This window comes from Xenopus laevis, chromosome 3L (genome assembly GCF_017654675.1).
Source record: "Xenopus laevis strain J_2021 chromosome 3L, Xenopus_laevis_v10.1, whole genome shotgun sequence".
Lineage (NCBI taxonomy): Eukaryota > Metazoa > Chordata > Amphibia > Anura > Pipidae > Xenopus > Xenopus laevis.
Window position 1 is genome coordinate 146035317 of NC_054375.1, and position 25157 is coordinate 146060473.

At 43.6% G+C, this 25157-nt stretch overlaps 1 protein-coding gene across 1 annotated transcript in view; it reads right to left on the bottom strand.

Annotated features, from left to right (window-relative positions):
* The window catches only part of LOC108711692 (cytokine receptor common subunit beta), a 72214-nt gene extending 47913 nt beyond the window's left edge, over positions 1–24301 (bottom strand). Inside the window, exon 1 of the mRNA XM_041587219.1 lies at positions 24059–24301. The gene's annotated coding sequence lies outside the window, so the exon portion shown is untranslated. The remainder of the gene's footprint in view (positions 1–24058) is intronic.
* Positions 24302–25157: the final 856 nt, after the last annotated feature.

Consider the following 25157-nt stretch of genomic DNA (forward strand, 5'->3'; position numbering starts at 1 on the left):
TGGGCAAACAATGCCTACAAGGTCAACGTCGTTGACCTTGTAGGCATTGTTTGCCCAGTTTTTTTGGCCGCAGCCACTGAAGCACAAGGCCAGAAAAATATGCCATATAAATGCTGAAAATAGTCATTTTTTGGTCGCAGCCATGAAGCACAGTTGCCAGAAAAATATGCCATATAAATGCTGAAAATATAGAATTTTTTTGGTTGCAGCCACTGAAGCACAGTAGGCCAGAAAATATTATGCCATATTTTTTGGCGCAGCCATGAGCACAGACCAGAAAAATATGCATATAAATGCTGAAAATATATTTTTTTGGTTGCAGCCACTGAAGCACAGAGGCCAGAAAAATTATGCCATATAAATGCTGAAAATATAAATTTTTTGGTTGCAGCCACTGAAGCACAGAGCCAGAAAATATGCCATATAAATGCGAAAATAATTTTTTTGGTTGCAGCACTGAAGCACAGGCCAGAAAAATTATGCCATATAAATGCAGAAAATATGCATTTTTTGGTGCAGCCACTGAAGCACAGTTGCCAGAAAATATGCCATATAAATGCTGAAAATAGTCATTTTTTGCCATACGTTGACCTTGTAGACATTGTTTGCCCAGTTTTTTTGGTTGCAGCCACTGAAGCACAGAGGCCAGAAAAAATTAAACCAGTAGGGTTTGCACCCTAGTTTGTAACGGTGGCGGAGGAGGAGGAGGACGCTAAAGGACAGCTGTGTGTGGAGTCATGAGGCTTGAAGAGAAGGACAGCTGCATAGAAGTCAGAACAAGTCTTCCGGCGTGCAGTAACCCTCCGAGATCCACCCCTCATTCATTTTAATAAAGGTCAGGTAATCGACACTTTTGTGACCTAGGCGAGTTCTCTTCTCAGTTACAATCCCTCCTGCTGCACTGAAGGTCCTTTCTGAGAGCACACTTGAGGCTGGGCAAGACAAGAGGTTCATGGCAAATTGTGACAGCTCTGGCCACAGATCAAGCCTGCGCACCCAGTAGTCCAGGGGTTCATCGCTCCTCAGAGTGTCGATATCTGCAGTTAATGCCAGGTAGTCCGCTACCTGCCGGTCGAGGCGTTCTTTGAGGGTGGATCCAGAAGGGTTGTGGCGCTGCCTTGGACAGAAAAACATTTGCATGTCTGACGTTACAGACTGGCCAAAGGGCTTTGTCCTTGCAGGTGTGCTCGTGGCAGGATTACTGGCACCTCTGCCCCTGGAATGTTGATGAGTTCCTGAAGTGACATCACCCTTAAAAGCATTGTACAACATGTTTTGCAGGCTGGTTTGTAAATGCCGCATCTTTTCGGACTTGTGGTATGTTGGTAACATTTCTGACACTTTATGCTTGTACCGAGGGTCTAGTAGCGTTGCGACCCAGTACAGGTCCTTCTCCTTAAGCCTCTTGATACGGGGGTCCTTCAACAGGCATGACAGCATGAAAGACCCCATTCTCACAAGGTTGGATGCAGAGCTATCCATCTCCGCTTCCTCATTATCAAGGACTGCATCATCCACGGTCTCCTCCCCCCAGCCACGTACAAGACCAGGGGTCCCCAAAAGGTCACCACTAGCCCCCTGGGAAGCCTGCTCCTGTTGGTCCTCCTCCTCCTCCTCCACAAAGCCACCTTCCTCCTCTGACTCCACTTCTGGCACCTCTCCCTGCGTTGCAGCAGGTGCCTGGGTTCGTTCTGGTGATTCCGACCAGAAATCGTGCGCTTCCAGCTCCTCGTCACGCTGGTCTACAGCCTCATCTGTCACTCGTCGCACGGCACGCTCCAGGAAGAAAGCGAAGGGTATTAGGTCGCTGATGGTGCCTTCGGTGCGACTGACCATATTTGTCACCTCTTCAAAAGGTCGCATGAGCCTGCAGGCATCGCGCATAAGCACCCAGTAACGGGGGAAAAAAATCCCCAGCTGTGCAGATCCAGTCCTACCACCCAGTTCAAAAAGGTACTCGTTGACGGCCCTTTGTTGTTGCAGCAGACGTTCCAACATAAGGAGCGTTGAATTCCAGCGAGTCTGGCTGTCAGAAATCAAACGCCTGACTGGCATGTTGTAGCGCTGCTGAATGTCAGCAAGGCGTGCCATGGCTGTGTAGGAACGTCTGAAATGGGCCGACACCTTTCTGGACTGGGTGAGAACGTCCTGGAATCCTGGGTACTTGGAGACAAAACGTTGGACTATTAAATTTAACACATGTGCCATGCAGGGCACATGTGTTAAATTGCCTAGTCTCAACGCTGCCAACAGATTGCTTCCATTGTCACACACCACTTTTCCGATCTGCAGTTGGTGTGGGGTCAGCCACCGATCGGCCTGTGACTGCAGAGATGACAGGAGTACAGATCCGGTATGGTTTTTGCTTTCCAGGCACGTCATCCCAAGACAGCGTGACAACGGCGTACCTGGCACGTCGAATAGCCTAGGGGGAGCTGGGGGTGCACAGGTGTGGAGGAGGAGAAGGAGGACCCAGCAGCAGAGTAAGAAGAAGAAGAAGACGAGGTAGAGAGCGATGGAGGAGTAGAGGTGGTGGCAGAACCGCGTGCAATCCGTGGCGGTGACACCAACTCCACTGTTGTTGTTGAGCTACCCATTCCCTGCTTCCCAGCCATTACCAAGTTCACCCAGTGGGCAGTGTAGGTGACATACCTGCCCTGACCATGCTTGGAGGACCATGCGTCAGTAGTCATATGGACCTTTGGCCCAACACTAAGTGACAGAGATGCGGTAACTTGGCTCTGCACATGTTGGTACAGGTGTGGTATTCCCTTTTTAGAAAAAAAATTGCGGCTGGGTACCTTCCACTGCGGTGTCCCAATTGCTACAAATTTGCGGAAGGCCTCAGAGTCCACCAGCTGGTATGGTAAAAGCTGGCGGGCTAAGAGTGCAGACAAGCCAGCTGTCAGACGCCGGGCAAGGGGGTGACAGTCAGACATTGGCTTCTTACGCTCAAACATGGCCTTCACAGAAACTTGGCTGGTGGCAGATGACTGGGAATGGGAACAGGTGGTCAAGGTGGAAGGCGGAGTGGAGGGTGGTTCAGACGGGTCAAGGAGAGCAGAGGTAGAGCAGTAAGATGCTGGACCAGAAGGAGTGTGGCTTTTAGTTTGCCTGTTGCCTTTGAGGTGTTGCTCCCAAAGTGCTTTGTGCTTGCCGCTCATGTGCCTTCGCATAGAAGTTGTACCTATGGCTGTTGGGCTTACCAAGGCTCAGTTTCTGACTGCACTCATTGCAAATTACAATGCTTTTGTCAGAGGCACACACATTAAAAAAATCCCACACTGCTGACTTTTTGGAAGTGTGCGATCTGGCGGTAACAGTAGAAGTTGGCGGCATTGGCGGCAATGGCGGGTGCGTTGGCCGGCTGAACACAGGTGCCGATACATGTTGTTGCCCTACTGATCCCTGCGGGCTGTCCTCCCTGCTTCTTCTAAGTCTTATTCTCCTACTGCCTCTCTGACTCTCCGTCTCTCCATCTGAACTACCCTCCTCTTGCTCTCTTCTACTAGGCACCCACAAAACATCAATCTCCTCATCATCATTCTCCTCAGATGCATCAATTTCTTCTGACACATCACAGAAGGAAGCAGCAGCGGGGACCTCCTCCTCATCACTCATTATGTCCATCTCTATCGTGTTCTCTGCCAGAATTAAATCTGGTGTAAGGTCCTCATCTCCTTCATCTTCTTCTGGCAATAATGGTTGCGCATTACTCAGTTCAAGAAACTCATGGGAAAATAACTCCTCTGACTCCAGTGAAGAAGGTGCACCGGTGGTGGAGGAAGTGTTACGTGGGGTGGCCATAGCAGTGGAGGATGAGGAGGATGTTGTGGTAAAGTTAGAAACGGTAGAGGATGGGGTGTGCTGTGTAAGCCAGTCAACTACCTCTTCAGCATTTTGGGAGTTCAGGGTCATTGGCTTTTTAAAACTGGGCAATTTGCTAGGGCCACAGGATTGCATAGCAGCACGGCCCCTAGCACGGCCTCTGCGTGGCGGCCTGCCTTTGCCTGGCATTATTTTTAAAAAAAACAACAACAACAAAAACTCAGTTGGTTTTTCTGGAAACGATAATACACACAGCTAGATGGCGGGTTGAAGAAAAACAGTGTGCAAATAATGCCTACAAAGGTCAACGTATACACTACTACAGTGGTGGATACGGATTACGTAAAATATATGAATGCTGCTTGAAAAAAAGTAACTCAAGTGGTTTTTCTAGAGACGATAATATTATCAATATTTAGACAAAATGTGAACAAGTCACACAGCTAGATGGCGGGTTGAAGAAAACACTGTGCAAATAATGCCTACAAGGTCAACGTATACACTACTACAGCGGTGGATACGGATTACGTAAAATATTTATGATGCTGCTTGAAAAAAGTCACTCCGGTGTTTTTTCTGGAGACGGTAATATTATGGATATTTAGACAGAATGTGAACAAGGTCACACAGCTAGATGGCGGGTTGAAGAAAACAGTGTGCAAATAATGCCTACAAGGTCAACGTATACACTACTACAGCGGTGGATACGGATTACGTAAAATATATGAATGCTGCTTGAAAAAAAGTAACTCAAGTGGTTTTTCTAGAGACGATAATATTATCAATATTTAGACAAAATGTGAACAAGCTCACACAGCTAGATGGCGGGTTGAAGAAAACAGTGTGCAAATAATGCCTACAAGGTCAACGTATACACTACTACAGCGGTGGATACGGATTACGTAAAATATATGAATGCTGCTTGAAAAAAAGTAACTCAAGTGGTTTTTCTAGAGACGATAATATTATCAATATTTAGACAAAATGTGAACAAGCTCACACAGCTACGATGGCGGGTTGAAGAAAACACTGTGCAAATAATGCCTACAAGGTCAACGTATACACTACTACAGCGGTGGATACGGATTACGTAAAATATATATGGCTGCTTGAAAAAAGTCACTCCGGTGTTTTTTCTGGAGACGGTAATATTATGGATATTTAGACAGAATGTGAACAAGGTCACACAGCTAGATGGCGGGTTGAAGAAAACAGTGTGCAAATAATGCCTACAAGGTCAACGTATACACTACTACAGCGGTGGATACGGATTACGTAAAATATATGAATGCTGCTTGAAAAAAAGTAACTCAAGTGGTTTTTCTAGAGACGATAATATTATCAATATTTAGACAAAATGTGAACAAGCTCACACAGCTAGATGGCGGGTTGAAGAAAACAGTGTGCAAATAATGCCTACAAGGTCAACGTATACACTACTACAGCGGTGGATACGGATTACGTAAAATATATGAATGCTGCTTGAAAAAAGTAACTCAAGTGGTTTTTCTAGAGACGATAATATTATCAATATTTAGACAAAATGTGAACAAGTCACACAGCTAGATGGCGGGTTGAAGAAAACAGTGTGCAAATAATGCCTACAAGGTCAACGTATACACTACTACAGCGGTGGATACGGATTACGTAAAATATATGAATGCTGCTTGAAAAAAAGTAACTCAAGTGGTTTTTTCTAGAGACGATAATATTATCAATATTTAGACAAAATGTGAACAAGCTCACACAGCTAGATGGCGGGTTGAAGAAAACAGTGTGCAAATAATGCCTACAAGGTCAACGTATACACTACTACAGCGGTGGATACGGATTACGTAAAATATATGAATGCTGCTTGAAAAAAGTACTCCAGTGTTTTTTCTAGAGACGTAATATTATGATATTTAGACAAGAATGTGAACAAGGCTCACACAGCTAGATGGCGGGTTGAAGAAAACAGTGTGCAAATAATGCCTACAAGGTCAACGTATACACTACTACAGCGGTGGATACGGATTACGTAAAATATATTATGGCTGCTTGAAAAAAGTACTCCGGTGTTTTTTCTGGAGACGGTAATATTATGGATATTTAGACAGAATGTGAACAAGGTCACACAGCTAGATGGCGGGTTGAAGAAAACAGTGTGCAAATAATGCCTACAAGGTCAACGTATACACTACTACAGCGGTGGATACGGATTACGTAAAATATATGAATGCTGCTTGAAAAAAAGTAACTCAAGTGGTTTTTCTAGAGACGATAATATTATCAATATTTAGACAAAATGTGAACAAGCTCACACAGCTAGATGGCGGGTTGAAGAAAACACTGTGCAAATAATGCCTACAAGGTCAACGTATACACTACTACAGCGGTGGATACGGATTACGTAAAATATATGAATGCTGCTTGAAAAAAAGTAACTCAAGTGGTTTTTCTAGAGACGATAATATTATCAATATTTAGACAAAATGTGAACAAGCTCACACAGCTAGATGGCGGGTTGAAGAAAACACTGTGCAAATAATGCCTACAAGGTCAACGTATACACTACTACAGCGGTGGATACGGATTACGTAAAATATATTATGGCTGCTTGAAAAAAGTCACTCCGGTGTTTTTTCTGGAGACGGTAATATTATGGATATTTAGACAGAATGTGAACAAGGTCACACAGCTAGATGGCGGGTTGAAGAAAACAGTGTGCAAATAATGCCTACAAGGTCAACGTATACACTACTACAGCGGTGGATACGGATTACGTAAAATATATGAATGCTGCTTGAAAAAAAGTAACTCAAGTGGTTTTTCTAGAGACGATAATATTATCAATATTTAGACAAAATGTGAACAAGCTCACACAGCTAGATGGCGGGTTGAAGAAAACACTGTGCAAATAATGCCTACAAGGTCAACGTATACACTACTACAGCGGTGGATACGGATTACGTAAAATATATGAATGCTGCTTGAAAAAAAGTAACTCAAGTGGTTTTTCTGAGACGATAATATTATCAATATTTAGACAAAATGTGAACAAGCTCACACAGCTAGATGGCGGGTTGAAGAAAACACTGTGCAAATAATGCCTACAAGGTCAACGTATACACTACTACAGCGGTGGATACGGATTACGTAAAATATATTATGGCTGCTTGAAAAAAGTCACTCCGGTGTTTTTTCTGGAGACGGTAATATTATGGATATTTAGACAGAATGTGAACAAGGTCACACAGCTAGATGGCGGGTTGAAGAAAACAGTGTGCAAATAATGCCTACAGGGCAAATAATGCCTAAAAGGTCAACTTATACACTACTACAGCGGTAGTAAAATAAAAAAAAGTAAAATAAAAAAAAATGAATATTAAAAAAAAAAAATTAAAGTTGGTGCTGCTGAACTACTAGGAGCAGCAGATTAGCACACCAGTCCCACTCCCCAACACTGCTAGACTAATAGCACTGGGCTCTTATAGTAGTAGTAGTAGTAGTAAAACAACAAAAAATAAATAAAAGCAGTCCTTACAAGGACTACTATTATTGCAGCAGTCAGCAGATGAGATCAGAAGCAGGACAGCTGCCCACAGCAGCTACATACAGAGCACTGCAGTAGAAGGTAGATTACTAACCAGCAAAGCTACCTAAGCTTAAATGTCCCTCAAACCCCTGCAGACTTCTGTCCCTCCAATAACAGAGCAGTATCAAAACGATTACTAGCCAGCAAACTTTCAACTGTCCCTGAAATCACTAACAGGCAGCAGCTCTCTCCCTACACTATCTCTTCAGCACACACAGGCAGAGTGAAAAAACGCTGCAGGGCTTCGGTTTTTATAGGGAAGGGGAGTGGTCCAGGGGAGAGCTTCCTGATTGGCTGCCATGTACCTGCTGGTCTGGGGTGAGAGGGCAAAAAAAAGCGCCAACAATGGCGAACCCAAAATGGCGAACGTCGCGCGACGTTCGCGAACTTCCGGCGAGCGCGAACACCCGATGTTCGCGCGAACAAGTTCGCCGGCGAACAGTTCGCGACATCTCTACTCATATCTCTCTCTCTCTCTCTCTCTCTCTCTCTCTCTCTCTCTCTCTCTCTCTCTCTCTCTCTCTCTCTCTCTCTCTCATATATACCTTGTTTACTTGTTTTTATTCCCAGGAAACTAATCAGTCATTTTTCCTGAGAACAAAATAAATTGCATGTATAAACTTTGACTCATTGTCATGCCCATACAGAGCCTTTGTTTTCATTTTAAATTTCTTTTGATTACATATTGACACTCCCAGATCAACTGATAACAACAGATGACTCTAATCTCCATATGTAATATAAGGCACCAAGTTTGCCCAGGAGCAGTAACCCATGGCAGCCAATAAGATGCATTTAAACAGATAACTAGTAAATTCTACCTTCTGATTGTTTGCTTGCTATGGTTACTGCCCTGGGCAAACAGAAGGGGTTATGTAATAAGAGGCAATAACTTTGCCCAGAAGCAGTTACCCATAGCAACCAATCAGCAATTAGAATTTACTGGTCATCTGTTTAAATGCAAACATGTTATTGGTTGGTTACTGCTCCTGGGCAAACTTAGTGAATTTTATTACATATAGGGGTTAATGCCTTATATTACATAACCCCATAAATGAGTAAATTAAATATTTAATAAGGTACATTGTAATTCAGAAACACTAAAGCTTACAGAGATCATTGTAGCTTTTTTTTGCATAGTCAAGGCTGGTCAAGCCTATGTCGGCAAGCATCCGTTTTATGGGATCTCTTTGTACAGTTGCCCGTGACTCTAATGATGTCAGACACCATTAATTAGTGCATTGAGAACTGAAACACAGAAACATGGGGCTATGGTACATGATGCTTAAGGACGCCATACATACATAGTTATTTGGTGCATGTATGGTGGGGTTACGACGACCAATATATCGGCAAAAGCCTTGGATATCGGTCGTCTTGTCATTCGGACAGGATGAAAAATTTTTATCTTTACCTTTGAAGGTTCCAAAACATCAGCAGAAGGTCAGAGAGAGGTAGAATGCTATTGTTTAAATCTGATGATTCAGCTCTTAACGTTTGTTGAGAAAACAAACAATCTTTCGATCAACAGCCGCAAGGAAGATCTGTATTGCAACATGTATGGGCACCTTTAAGGTTGCTGAAAGAAAGACTAAACCTGCAAGTTGAGCTAGTAATACCTTCATACTAACCAAAGTAGTGGTTGTCAAATGTTTTCAATTCAAACCCACTTGAAGGTCCAGCTTTAGCCATGGGTCACCTTGAAGGTCCGACCTAGGGTTAAGTCCTCCCATAGCTTATAAAATGCGTATACATGTAGGAAATGATCAATGTATCAGCCATTCAGTCATAGTGTTGAGAATATCGAAGTCAGCAAATAAGTATTCTACCCAAATTATACCCTAAACCTGAGCTTGTAGGTGTGTGTAGAAAAGGAAATGGTCAGGAGAAGTTACATGACCCAGATGCAGCAATTAATATACAAAAAGTACACAATAAAGCAGCTATAAAACTGCAGGTACTATTTCCAATAAACGCATTTATAGCATCTCTGACCTATAAGAGTGACATCTAGAGGTCACATGAGTTCCCAATGATAGCACTTTCTAGAGAGGACAGGGGACTTCTTCCCAACAGATTGAATCATATGTTGAACTTAGAACTCATCTGTAGTTCATTGTTTCAAAAAAGGAACAGGCTGTGGACTGTAGGAACCAGTATTACTACAATATATCTGTCAAACAAATACAAGGGGTAAATTAAAACAAAAGAACGTTGTAAAGAATGTTGGAATCCATGTTTGATAGGATATTCTTCCAGACCAGATGGATGGATTCCGTTTCTGTGTTAGATTTCTAATGTGGCTAATTTGGGGAAATAATCTATAATGAATACCTTTGACGAGCTCCATATAATATTATGACATGAAGAGCTCTTTTAAGTGCAAATAATTCAATTATCTCCTCCTCAGCAAAAGAAGCTCCATTTCCATAATCAGTTGCCTTGTGGGATACTTAAAGGGAACTGTGTGCATTTAAACTACATGCTTAACACTGAGGGTACACCAAGGGTACAATATAATGCATATAGAGATACAGGATTGACTCTGTACAAAGCAGGCCTTTCTTTCTCACTATATACATAATGAATTTAACAATATAATAATCAGGCTTTGGTGGTTTCACTATTGACGCTCAGAAAGGAAACTGTCAAAACCAGTGGAAACAAAAGCAAAAGGGAAAGATAACATTTAAATTAAGTTCTCAAATATTACAAAGGGACCTATTCTAAGCAAATTATCAAATTTTCAAATCATTTGACTTAGTAACAAGAGAAAAGAAGGAGTGAAACACACACCAAACCTTCCAGAAATATTCAGTAACTTTTTTTTCTCAATCAAACTCCAGAGAGGTGACTGGTCAATTAAACCAATTCCAAACTCAAAAACTATAGGCACCATCTCTCCCTACTATACCTGCTATCCCACAGTCACACTCCCTTCCCAGAGACTATTATCCACTGTTACTATAGGCACCATCTCTCCCTACTATACCTGCTATCCCACAGTCACACTCCCTTCCCAGAGACTATTATCCACTGTTACTATAGGCACCATCTCTCCCTACTATACCTGCTATCCCACAGTCACACTCCCTTCCCAGAGACTATTATCCACTGTTACTATAGGCACCATCTCTCCCTACTATACCTGCTATCCCACAGTCACACTCCCTTCCCAGAGACTATTATCCACTGTTACTATAGACACCATCTCTCCCTACTATACCTGCTATCCCACAGTCACACTCCCTTCCCAGAGACTATTATCCAACTGTTACTATAGGACACCATCTCTCCCTACTATACCCTTGCTATCCCACAGTCACACTCCCTTCCCAGAGACTATTATCCACTGTTACTATAGACACCATCTCTCCCTACTATACCTGCTATCCACAGTCTACACTCCCTTCCAGAGACTATTATCCACTGTTACTATAGACACCATCTCTCCCTACTATACCTGCTATCCCACAGTCACACTCCCTTCCCAGAGACTATTATCCACTGTTACTATAGACACCATCTCTCCCTACTATACCTGCTATCCCACAGTCACACTCCCTTCCAGAGACTATTATCCACTGTTACTATAGACCACATCTCTCCCTATATACCTGCTATCCCACAGTTACACTCCCTTCCCAGAGACTATTATCCACTGTTACTATAGACACCATCTCTCCCTACTATACCTGCTATCCCACAGTCACACTCCCTTCCCAGAGACTATTATCCACTGTTACTATAGACACCATCTCTCCCTACTATACCTGCTATCCACAGTCACACTCCCTTCCCAGAGACTATTATCCCACTGTTACTATAGCACCATCTCTCCCTACTATACCTGCTATCCCACAGTCACACTCCCTTCCCAGAGACTATTATCCCACTGTTACTATAGACACCATCTCTCCCTACTATACCTGCTATCCCACAGTCACACTCCCTTCCAGAGACTATTATCCACTGTTACTATAGGCACCATCTCTCCCTACTATACCTGCTATCCCACAGTCACACTCCCTTCCCAGAGACTATTATCCACTGTACTATAGGCACCATCTCTCCCTACTATACCTGCTATCCCACAGTCACACTCCCTTCCCAGAGACTATTATCCACTGTTACAAATCAAAACAGGACACTAGCTAGGAGTGGCAGAGAAAGTAGGCTGCAACGGGGCTCTGTCCTCATTGCTTGCCCAATGACAGGGACTAGTGATGGGCAATAGGGATGTAGCGAACGTCGGAAAAAAAGTTCGCGAACATATTCGCGAACTTGCGCAAAAACGCGAGCGGTTCGCGAACGGTTCGCGAACCCCATAGACTTCAATGGGAAGGCGAACTTTAACATCTAGAAAAGACATTTCTGGCCAGAAAAATGATTTTAAAGTTGTTTAAAGGGTGCAACGACCTGGACAGTGGCATGCCAGAGGGGGATCAAGGGCAAAAATGTATCTGAAAAATCTGCCTGTGTGTGCTTGGAAGAGATAGTGTAGGGGGAGAGCTGTTAGTGATTTCAGGGACAGATGATAGTAAGTTTGCTGGCTAGTAATCTGCTTGATACTGCTCTGTATTGGAGGGACAGAAGTCTGCAGGGATTTGAGGGACATTTTAGCTTAGGTAGCTTTGCTGGCTAGTAATCTACTGTTCTCTTTAAACAACTGCCATACGTTGACCTTGTAGGCATTGTTTGCCCAGTTTTTTTGGACGCAGCCACTGAAGCACAGTTGCCAGAAAAAATATGCCATATAAATGCTGAAAATAGTCATTTTTCGCCATACGTTGACCTTGTAGACATTGTTTGCCCAGTTTTTTTGGTTGCAGCCACTGAAGCACAGTTGCCAGAAAAAATATGCCATATAAATGCTGAAAATAGTCATTTTTTGCCATACGTTGACCTTGTAGGCATTGTTTGCCCAGTTTTTTTGGTCGCAGCCACTGAAGCACAGTTGCCAGAAAAAATATGCCATATAAATGCTGAAAATAGTCATTTTTTGCCATATACGTTGAGTCAGATGACTGGGAATGGGAACAGGTGGTCAAGGTGGAAGGCGGAGTGGAGGGTGGTTCAGACGGGTCAAGGAGAGCAGAGGTAGAGCAGTAAGATGCTGGACCAGAAGGAGTGTGGCTTTTAGTTTGCCTGTTGCCTTTGAGGTGTTGCTCCCAAAGTGCTTTGTGCTTGCCGCTCATGTGCCTTCGCATAGAAGTTGTACCTATGTGGCTGTTGGGCTTACCAAGGCTCAGTTTCTGACTGCACTCATTGCAAATTACAATGCTTTTGTCAGAGGCACACACATTAAAAAAATCCCACACTGCTGACTTTTTGGAAGTGTGCGATCTGGCGGTAACAGTAGAAGTTGGCGGAGTTGGCGGTATTGGCGGCAATGGCGGGTGCGTTGGCCGGCTGAACACAGGTGCCGATACATGTTGTTGCCCTGCTGATCCCTGCGGGCTGTCCTCCCTGCTTCTTCTAAGTCTTATTCTCCTACTGCCTCTCTGACTCTCCGTCTCTCCATCTGAACTACCCTCCTCTTGCTCTCTTCTACTAGGCACCCACAAAACATCAATCTCCTCATCATCATTCTCCTCAGATGCATCAATTTCTTCTGACACATCACAGAAGGAAGCAGCAGCGGGGACCTCCTCCTCATCACTCATTATGTCCATCTCTATCGTGTTCTCTGCCAGAATTAAATCTGGTGTAAGGTCCTCATCTCCTTCATCTTCTTCTGGCAATAATGGTTGCGCATTACTCAGTTCAAGAAACTCATTGGAAAATAACTCCTCTGACCCCAGTGAAGAAGGGGCACCGGTGGTGGAGGAAGTGTTACGTGGGGTGGCCATAGCAGTGGAGGATGAGGAGGATGTTGTGGTAAAGTTAGAAACGGTAGAGGATGGGGTGTGCTGTGTAAGCCAGTCAACTACCTCTTCAGCATTTTGGGAGTTCAGGGTCATTGGCTTTTTAAAACTGGGCAATTTGCTAGGGCCACAGGATTGCATAGCAGCACGGCCCCTAGCACGGCCTCTGCGTGGCGGCCTGCCTTTGCCTGGCATTATTTTTAAAAAAACAACAACAACAACAAAAACTCAGTTGGTTTTTCTGGAAACGATAATACACACAGCTAGATGGCGGGTTGAAGAAAACACTGTGCAAATAATGCCTACAAAGTCAACGTATACACTACTACAGCGGTGGATACGGATTACGTAAAATATATGAATGCTGCTTGAAAAAAAGTAACTCAAGTGGTTTTTCTAGAGACGATAATATTATCAATATTTAGACAAAATGTGAACAAGCTCACACAGCTCGATGGCGGGTTGAAGAAAACACTGTGCAAATAATGCCTACAAGGCCAACGTATACACTACTACAGCGGTGGATACGGATTACGTAAAATATATGAATGCTGCTTGAAAAAAGTGACTCCGGTGTTTTTTCTGGAGACGGTAATATTATGGATATTTAGACAGAATGGGAACAAGGTCACACAGCTCGATGGCGGGTTGAAGAAAACAGTGTGCAAATAATGCCTACAAGGCCAACGTATACACTACTACAGCGGTGGATACGGATTACGTAAAATATATTATGGCTGCTTGAAAAAAGTGACTCCGGTGTTTTTTCTGGAGACGGTAATATTATGGATATTTAGACAGAATGTGAACAAGGTCACACAGCTCGATGGCGGGTTGAAGAAAACAGTGTGCAAATAATGCCTACAGGGCAAATAATGCCTAAAAGGTCAACTTATACACTACTACAGCGGTAGTAAAATAAAAAAAAGTAAAATAAAAAAAAATGAATATTAAAAAAAAAAAATTAAAGTTGGTGCTGCTGAACTACTAGGAGCAGCAGATTAGCACACCAGTCCCACTCCCCAACACTGCTAGACTAATAGCACTGGGCTCTTATAGTAGTAGTAGTAGTAGTAGTAGTAAAACAACAAAAAAATAAATAAAAGCAGTCCTTACAAGGACTACTGTTATTGCAGCAGTCAGCAGATGAGATCAGAAGCAGGACAGCTGCCCACTGCAGCTACATACAGAGCACTGCAGTAGAAGGTAGATTACTAGCCAGCAAAGCTACCTAAGCTTAAATGTCCCTCAAACCCCTGCAGACTTCTGTCCCTCCAATAACAGAGCAGTATCAAAACGATTACTAGCCAGCAAACTTTCAACTGTCCCTGAAATCACTAACAGGCAGCAGCTCTCTCCCTACACTATCTCTTCAGCACACACAGGCAGAGTGAAAAAACGCTGCAGGGCTTCGGTTTTTATAGGGAAGGGGAGTGGTCCAGGGGAGAGCTTCCTGATTGGCTGCCATGTACCTGCTGGTCTGGGGTGAGAGGGCAAAAAAAAGCGCCAACAATGGCGAACCCAAAATGGCGAACGTCGCGCGACGTTCGCGAACTTCCGGCGAGCGCGAACACCCGATGTTCGCGCGAACAAGTTCGCCGGCGAACAGTTCGCGACATCTCTAATGGGCAAATCTCTCCTGTTTCGCTGAAAAATTCACTAGTTTCTCGCAAATTTTCTCGGCGAAAAATTCACGAAAATCTTGAAATCAGAAAGTTCACAAAAAAATTTTGAAATTCAAAGTTTTCACGAAAAAATCGTCATATTCGAACGTTTTCACGAAACAATAGAGCAGTTTGAATGTTTTCACTATTAAATCGAGCAATTCAAACGTTTTCATGAAAAAATTGTGAAAATCGGAAATTGAATTTTCACTGGCGAATTTTCGCGGGTGATTCGAGAATTTATTCGCCGGCGGCGAAAAGCAGGAATTCACCACGAATTTGTGCCAGGCGAATTTATTCGCCCATCACTAGTAGGGACAGGGCTAACCTATTGTGGGTGCAGGGATGGACTGCACACCTTAAAACTACGCACCTTATTTGGATTTTATTAGGCACATATCAGACCTATACCCCTGGTGTGCAGAACTTCTTTGTGAATTGCGAATTGCAAAACGCATTGAGGTCATTGAGCGTCAAAATTAATCCGTCATCGGGTTAGGGTGGAGAGAAGTGCCTTACGTCTGGGATCAGAGAGAAGGTCCACAAGTGCTGGGGCGCACCGGGTTTTTTCCAGGTCTCCCACCAGCCCAGTCCAAAGAGCCCAGTGGATGAGCACTAAGAGGCATGGGGACACATTTACTAAAGGGCGAATTGTGGATGTTTAGAGAAAATTTGTCAAAAAGAAGATGCGTGACATCGGCTATTTACTAAGAACAATTTGCAAGGGAAAAACCTGAGCGCTGAGAACTTGCACACCGTTTTGCCTGCAGATGTTTTAAATTTGCGAGAATCTGGTAATTCGTCAAAGTGGGAACGCTATCCTTTTCGCTGAAGTGTATTTCGCCAGGTTCAGGCTGACGAACTCCCATTATAAAGATAGAGCAGCCACTTTTAAATCACAATTTTGCCCTTTCCACGCTACTTGCCTCCATGGCGAAAAATTCTCTATCGAAAATTCATCAGAGAAAATTCTCTTAAGAATTTTGCCAACTACTATTTTTGCCAGGAGAAGATTCACCACAATTCTCTTTAAAAAGTGAACTTACGATTTTTAATAAATATGGAGAATGCACCTGGCGAAGTGAGAACTGTGGTGAAGTTAGGTGAAGAGAAAATTCACACTTTAGTAAATGTGCCCCATGGTCTTGTTCTGCAGGGCAGAAAAGTAAATGACATCTCATGCTACTTGTATTTATTGGATCATTTCTTCAAAATGTATAACTAATATGATTTTAAGCATAAGGGTAAGGCCACACTAGGCGATAGCGCGGCGATTTGACTCGCGGTGACTTTTCGCCGCGACTTTTAAGCGGCAATCGCTGGGGAAACTTTGGCGCTGGCGTCTATGGGGAATCGCGACAAATCGCTAGCGTAAAAACACACGCGGCGATCTTTTTTCTATTGTCGCTCGAAATCGCCTCGCTAGGCGATTTCGAGCGACAATAGAAAAAAGATCACCGCGTGTGTTTTTACGCAGCGATTCCCCATAGACGCCAGCGCCAAAGTTTCCCCAGCGATTGCCGCTTAAAAGTCGCGGCGAAAAGATTTAGTTGCCCGGCGACAAATCGCCTCTTCTTCGGGCGACTAATCTCCCTGAAAAACCTTCATGCCAGCTAGAATCGAAATCGCAACTTCGGAATCTAAATTCCGAAGTTGCAACTTTGGGTGACTTTGGAAAACAAAGTGCTCTGAGTGCCATCCCGCCGGCAATTTAGATTCTAGCCGGCGGGCTTTTTGGGGAGATTAGTCACCCGAAGAAGAGCCGATTTGTCGCCGGGCGACAAAATCTCCCCGTATCTTAGCGTGTGTCACTAGCCTAATCTAAATTTTGTAACCATGGAGGAGCTGATAATGATGACACTATATAATTGTCTGGATAAATGAACTCATTGCTATGAAGACACCTCCATCGTTCCAACGGGCCTGCAGCCTCAGGGCCCCCCCAAGCCACCCCATCCCAGTCACAATTCACACCTTCTCCCCAGAGCAGGAGCTTGCAACTTTTCTTGCGCAACGCGACCGTGGTAAGGGAGGGAGGTAAGAAGTAGGGTTGCCACCATTTCTGGAAAAAATACCGGCTTTCCTATATATTTATCTTTTTCCCCTATTAATAACATTGGGATCAGCCATCATTTTTACCGGGAAGGCCAAGTTTTTTGCCGGTATGCCGCCAAACCTGCGTGCCTCCAACCACAGACAGACAGGCTGAACTGTAATACCCCTCCCTGGGAACTTCCCTGATCCGCAATACACATACACACAGTGTCGGACTGGGACATCAGGGGGGCCCACCCAAAAACCTTAGACCAGGGGCCCACTCTCAGTACTATTATTCTTCTTCTCCTCACATAATTTATATTCTCCTTTTCTCTTTTCTTTACATACTATAATCTATTAATCTATTTAACTTCTTTGTTCTCATAGAAATTGCTAATGACAGCATGAGGGCCCACTGACACCTGGGCCCACCGGGAGTTTTCCTGGTATCCCTGTGGGCCAGTCCGACACTGTAACACACATGAAAGCTTGATGGATTTATGGCAGGACACTGTATCTTTAAAGGAGAAGGAAAGGTAAAAACTAAGTAAGCCTTATCAGAAAGGTCCATGTAAATATACCAGTAAACCCCCAAAGTAATGCTGCTCTGAATCTCCTGTCAAAAGAAACACCGCATTTCTTTCCTTCTATTGTGTACACATGGGCTTCTGTATCAGACTCCCTGCCTTCAGCTTAAAGGAGAAGGAAAGCCCCAGGGCGCAAAACCCCTCCCCCCCTCCCCTGTGCTGCCCCCCCTCCCTCCTCCCCCCTGGCCTACCTGTCCCCCTGGGCAAATGCCCCTAACTTGTTACTCACCCCTCTGCGCAGGTCCTGTCCACGGAGTTCACAGTCGCCATCTTCTCCCACGCGCGTCTTCTTCCTGCTCTGACCGGCGTCTTCTGGCGCATGCGCAGTAGGAACAGGTACCGGTACAGCTCTATTGCGCATGCGCCGAATGTCACGAAGTGAAATCGGAAAACTTCGTGACATTCAGCGCATGCGCAATAGAGCTGTACCGGTACCTGTTCCTACTGCGCATGCGCCAGAAGGCGCCGGTCAGAGCAGGAAGAAGACGCGCGTGGGAGAAGATGGCGACTGTGAACTCCGTGGACAGGACCTGCGCAGAGGGGTGAGTAACAAGTTAGGGGCATTTGCCCAGCGGGAGGGGTAGGCCAGGGGGGAGGAGGGAGGGGGGGCAATACACAGGAGGGGGGAGGGGTTTTGCGCCCTGGGGCTTTCCTTCTCCTTTAAACCTCAATGCCCTGGGCAAGAGCATGCTCAGTTTGCTCCTCCCCCCCTTCTCTACTGTAATCTGAGCCCAGAGCAGGGAGAGACTCAGGCAGGAAGTGATGTCACACCACATTAATACTGCAGCTCCTATCCTAAACAAACAGAGAGCTTCTAGAGCTTTTTACTCAGGTATGGTAAAACATTCTACAGAATAAATATAGCATTCTAGCTTGCACTATTGCAGCTAATCTATTGGCAATAAAATGCCTCCGTAGCTTTCCTTCTCCTTTAAATGACAGTGATAAAGGCAGCCTGCCAGCTAGGAGCAACTTCATAGAATAAATGCAGATGGTTTTATCTCTGAACTGCTGAGGGGAATCCCAACCAAATGTGGCAGTTGCTTCAGATTCCTGATAAGGATCCCCTTTGGCTTTCCGTGCCCTGAGAAGAACACGCTTTGCTCTTCAGAGCCTTTCCTTCCGCACCCTAAAGAAGGCGCGATTATCTGCCACTGAGGGTTCCCTACTGACTTTTTCCTCACAGAGATCTCTTGGATCTTACAGAAACCACGTTTTCACTCCGCTGCCTCTCTCTCACAGTCACAGACCTTCCTTCCTGTCAGCTACAGCGGTGGGGACTCCTCCCCCTCTTTGTACAGAAACAACACAGAAGTGTAAACAGCTCCCCTACACCAACATGGCAGCAAAACATGGTACCACTGATAAATAGTATACCTCCCAACATTTGAAAAACAAAGAGAGGGACAGCAACTTGTGGCGCATGCAGTGTGGCAAAATGTATGGCCACGCCCATGCCATGGCCACACCCCCTTATTACCATGTCCTTTTTACAAAATTTGGCAGGTTATGAAAGTTTTAACACATTTGTGGGAGTTTTAGTGCAATGTTTTAAGTGCTATAACAATTTTGCTAATGAGAGTGAATTGTCCTTTAAGCTGAAAGTTTCAGTTCTCCCAAGAGACCAGTTGTTTCTTTGCTTATCTTAAATTGTTACAAAAGTATCCAAGTGCAGCTGTTGACTTTTCTGGGCTCTCTTTTGAAAAGCCTCTTATTTTAATTACGTTTCAGAAACTTTGTATCTTTTCTTGAGTCAGTGCAGGAGATCAAAGAGAAAGTTGGGACATTTCTGTAAGAAACCTGGGACTGCGGGATGAGATGTCAAAATTGGGACTGTCACAAAGAAAACAGGACAGTTGGGAGGTATGAAATAGTAATATAAACCCCCAATTCCCATTTCTGTAGAGCTGGTATTTTATGGGAGCCAATCAGCAGATGTCATTTACTGGCCTGAAAGCAAACACCTGATTGGTCACTAGGTTACGAGTATCCAGAATGACAATCCCGTAGAGTCGACAGTTGCTGCTTTGGGTCTGGGTGCACTTCTTTGCACTCCCCCCCAGGGCAGCCATCAGGGGGGGACAGGGAGGAGAGTTGTAGGGGGCCCGAGGGTAAGGGGGGCCCGGCAACGCCACACTTACTTGATAAGCCGGGCCCCCCATCTTTCTGAGAGCTGCTGACTTCGAGAAGGCATGGACGTTTAAGGGGCCCTGGCCACCAATTTTCTTATAATGTGGGGAGGGGGCACCTGGCCACCAATTTTGGCCACCAATTTTTTTTCTCATGTGGAGTCCTAGCCACCAATATTTTTTAATGGGGGAGTCCTGGTCACAATTGTTTTTTTATGGGGGGTCCTGACCACCAATATCTTTTTATTAACATGTGGGAACCCTAGCCACCAATATTTTTTTTGTTTTTTTACTGTGTGGTGGGGGGCGGACCTGTGGGGTGGGGAGGGCGGACCTGTAGGCGGGGCTTGCGGTGGGCGCAGCCCAGGGGGCCCAGGAAATTTTGTTGTATGGGGGCCCTGTGATTTCTGATGGCGGTCCTGCGCCCCCCCCACAACCATTTCCATTAGAACATAGTCTACAATGAGCATGGCCTCTTTGGTAACTCTTTAGGTAAATAAGCTAAGTCTAAATCCAGCGAGGAGACAGTGACACTTGACCATTAAACACACTATTCAGGCCGGCATAGGAAATGTTGGGAGTTCTCTGGAAGGCTCAGAGATAGGACTATTCTATTATAAGGTCTATTCTTTGCTCTTCTGTCTGATGTCCACTGGTGGCCTATGGTCACATCAATATCAGCAGCTTAACATTCCTTTAACAACACGTAACCAACCTTGAACATTGCTGCCTGTATTAATATAATTTAATATAATTCCTTCTTGAGGTGTTTCACTGGTACTGGCCTAACCAGTCTGCTGGCATTACTGCTCCACCCAGTCATTCATCTGTCACTGCAGTGAGCTGGCCAGGACATGTTCCCGTCACACAGCACATGTTTGTAAGCTCAAATTAATTAAGAAAAGGAGTGTAACTGCCTCAGGGACATGTTCTGGGGAGCATAATTGTATTCCGTATAGTCATTATCTGATAAGCTTCCCAGCAGTGCATTTATAATGCATGTACTTTCCATACGTCATTAAAGTTCATAGCACTATGCAGATGTAGACATTACAGAACAGAGGATAGAAACAAGTTAAAAAGTAGGGATGCACCGAATCCAGGATTCAGGTTCGGGATTCGGCCTTTTTCAGCAGTATTTGGATTCGGCTGAATCCAAACGAGCGGATCTTTCCCCGATATGCCACTGACGGCCGCCTGCTACGCTTCCTCCAGACAAATGTCCTCTCAAAATTGACTTCTGTGTTTCTCTTCCCATTTCTTAAATCCTATTTACACAAGCCTCCTCGCTAATGAAAATTATCATTCAAAGGAGAAGGAAGGGTAGAATCAATGAGGGCCAAGTTGCTAGGAAACAGGTATCGGAAAGAAAGCTATGCACTGTTAGTGATAGGCGAATAAATTCGACAGGCACTAAATTGCTGAGAATTTTTTTTGCCGACAGAGACTAAATTTGCGATACTGCCGAAAAAAATTGCCGGCGTCAAAGAAATTTGGAAGTTCGCTGGAATAGTCGCGGGCGTCAAAGCGGTCGCACGTCTGAATTATTCGGATGCCCATTTACTTTAATGCAGGATTCAAAATTTGTCTCTGTTCCGCGAATTTCACAATTTTTTCGGCGAAACGGGACAAATTCACCCATCACTGTGTACTGTTAATGTAATTGTCCAATGGCGAGCAAGGAATGCTGGGAACACAAGACCAATATGGTAGCACAGTCATCAAAATGAAAGTTTCAGTGCGTTTTCGAAGAAGACGAGTGTTGTCATACACAATATTGCGTAACAGATAAAGCTGACAAAGCTGTGTTAAACAAAATCTATTAAAGGGGCAGAATACCTTCTTCTTCAGCTAAACAACTAGGGTTAGTTTTAAATATCATTTTACTAATAGTTTTAATTTAAAAAAAAAAAAGGTTTTGTCATTTCTTAAGCTAAACAAGCAAAGCAGAGAGGATTTGCTTTCATTGTCTCTAGCTTCCTGGTTCTTGCAGGCAATTTGTAGGAGGAGAGAAAGAGCAAAGATAAACTCCCTGTGTAATGGCAAAATAAAGCTGGAGGTTGTGTTTACAGTTTCAAGGTGCACTAAGCACAAGTTTAATAAATAGCAGTAAACATCATTTTTGCTAATTGTTGTTTATATTGTTTTATTATAGTTTTTGTTATTTCTTGAACTGAACAGGGCAAAGAGTAAAACTGAAACTACCCCATGTAGCAAGAAAGATAATCAGGGGGGGGGGTTGTTTATACAGAGCTTAGAATCTGTAGTTCCACAAATTCAGCTCACTACATCTGAAAGCAGACCAATTTTCCATTAGTGCTTCATAATAAAAGAAAAAGATAAAATGCGGATTTTTTTTAATTAAGGCAGCATATATTTTCAGTGCAAGTTCTATTTATTTCGCTCATGTTGAAAAAGGTACATGCAGATGTATACTTCCCCTTTGTCTCAATGTTTTAATATTTATTTTTAAATAGTAGTATTTAAAGTGGTGGGTCATCTACCTAATAGGATAGCGAATTCTAAGTAGGGATGCACAGAATCCACTATTTTGGATTCAGCTGAACCCCTGAATCCTTTGCGAAAGATTCGGCATACCGAACTGAATCCGAACCTAGGGGCAAATTAACTAAGCGCCGAAGCTAGCGTGAATTCGCCAGCGTTGGGCATTTTTGTTACTTCGCCGATTCACTAACGGACGCTGGCGTAACTTCGCTAGTGTTACTTCGCACCCTTACGCCTGGCGAATTTGCACAACGGACGTAACTACGCAAATTCACTAACGCGCGCATTGTTCAGAACGCTGCCTTTTACGCTAGACTTCCTTCACCACCTCAGACCAGGCGAAGCGCAATAGAGTAGATAGGGGTTGCTTCAAAAAAAGTAAAATTTTTTTTGAATTCCCAAAAAACGCTGGCGTTTTTTCTTTATTATGGGTGATAGGCTGAAAAAGATCGAAAAAATCTTTGGGGCTCCCCTCCTTCCCCCCCACATCTCCTGACTCATGGCAACTTAACTATACAGTGGGCACATGTGTAGGGCAAAATAAAAATTTTATGTGCTGTTTTGAAGGTTTCCCAGGCTTGTGTAGTTCTGCTACATATATCTCCATTGTAACTTGAATTTGGCACTGTATGCAAATAAACCATCACTTGTGTAACTTCGCTTTGCTTGGCGAATTAACGCTAGCACAACTTCGAAACCTTACGCTACCCCTGAGCGCAACTTCGGATTTTAGTGAATTTGTGGAGCAACTACGATTCTTAGTGAATGTCCCACCTAATTCTTGCCTAACCTAATTCTTGCATATGCAAATTAGAGGTGGGAGGAGGAAATATTTTTTACTTCCTTGTTTTGTGACAAAAAGTCATGTGATTTCCCTCCCTGCCCCTATTTTGCATATGCAAATTAGGATTCCAATTTGGTTCAGCCGGGCAGAAGGATTCATCCGAATCCTGCTGAAAAAGGCAGAACCGTGGCCGAATCTCAAACCGAATCCTGGATTCAGTGAATCCCTAATTCTAAGCAACTGCAATTGGTATTTATTATCATTCTTTATTTTTTTTATAGTTTTTTAATTGTTTGCCTTTTTTGTCTGACTTTCCAGTTTCCCATCTAAAAAAAATAATGCTCTGTAAGGCCACATATTCATTGGTATTGCTAGTTTTTATTATTCGTCTTTCAATTCAGGCCTCTCCTATTCATATGCCAGTCTCTAATTCAAATCAATGCGTGGTTGCTAGGGTAATTTGGACCCTAGCAACCACATTGCTGATATTGCAAACTGTAAAGTCGCTGAATAAAAAGGTACATAACTCAAAAAGCACAAATAATAAAAAATGTAAACCAAATGCAAATTGTCTCAGAATATCCCTCTCTACATCAAACTAAAAGTTCATTTAAAGGTACAATAATACAATTAAATGAAAAAAATAACATGAATAATTGAATTTAGCAGATCAATGAGAATGGGGGGTTAACTTTATCCCGAGACGGCTGTTCCCACTAGAACTTCAACTTTTTTTTTCTATGTGTGTAATTGTGTAATTTGATTAGCATTTACTATTGATGACACCTGATTAAATCTGACCTTTCTCGCCCGCAATACAGCATGTAAATTGCTTAGAAGTGCAATTTTGGTTCAATTTCTCAGCTTTGATATTTTTCTATTGGCTTGAACGTAGCACTCAAGATTTACTGGGGGGAGAAATAGGTGAAAACACAATTATTAAACTAGAAAGAAAATTGCAACAATCTCCCTGCTCCTATATTAGGTTGATTAGATGCCCCAAAGTTGCAGCATAATCAGCACATGACAGGTCCATGCACAAGGGGGGGAGTATCTGCTGAGTATAAACAAAATCCATACCTTTAGCGATCTGTCAGTCCTTGTGGAAAGGGATTAGTCTCTACCATTTTATCCAATCCCATTCTGGTCATATAAGGATAGAAGAGGCACTAAATATATATATCAATGTATATATCAGCCTGGGTTCAGATGTAGTTAGGGTGCATCGTCCTTACTTTTTCATAAGAAAATGACTGTGTTTTTCTAAGAGCAGAAACAGTTTGTACTTGCCAAACTGCTGTGACGGGAACTTGCAAAAGGAAACCTAAGCTCCTCCCATATCCCTGATAACAAGTATTATGATGATTCGTGGTAGATAGGCGTAAGACAGCTCCTCACTGGTATTCAGTCACTGGCCTATGTGTTTAACTTCTTTATTCTATGCAGAAGCGGATATATTTTTACATCATTGGTAAAACGGTTACAGGGGAACGCCTCCCAAAATGTTTTTAAATATCCTTAACCCTTTTTATACCTGACTAAGAGCTCCCTGCCTGCAGCCTTGTGCCTTTATATGGTCGCAGACCCCCTCAGTGACTTCTAATATCCTTATCATTTACAGTAGGGGGTACATTATCCCTTATAATACATGAATGATACTCAGAGTTCCCTGTATTACTCAGCCTGCAGCCTTGTGCCTTTAAATGGTCACAGAACCCCTCAGTGATTTCTAATATCCTTATCATTTACAGTAGGGGGTACATTATCCCTACATGAGTGATACTCAGAGTTCCCTGTATAACTCAGCCTGCAGCCTTGTGCCGTTATATGGTCACAGAACCCCTCAGTGACTTCTAATATCCTTATCATTTACAGTAGGGGGTACATTATCCCTTATAATATATGAGTGATACTCAGAGTTCCCTGTATAACTCAGCCTGCAGCCTTGTGCCTTTATATGGTCACAGAACAAGCCCTCAGTGACTTCTAATATCCTTATCATTTACAGTAGGGGGTACATTATCCCTTATAATACATGAGTGATACTCAGAGTTCCCTGTATAACTCAGCCTGCAGCCTTGTGCCTTTATATGGTCACAGAACAACCCCTCAGTGACTTCTCTTCTCCTTATAATTTACAGTGAGGGTACATAATCCGTTTATCCCTTATAATACATGA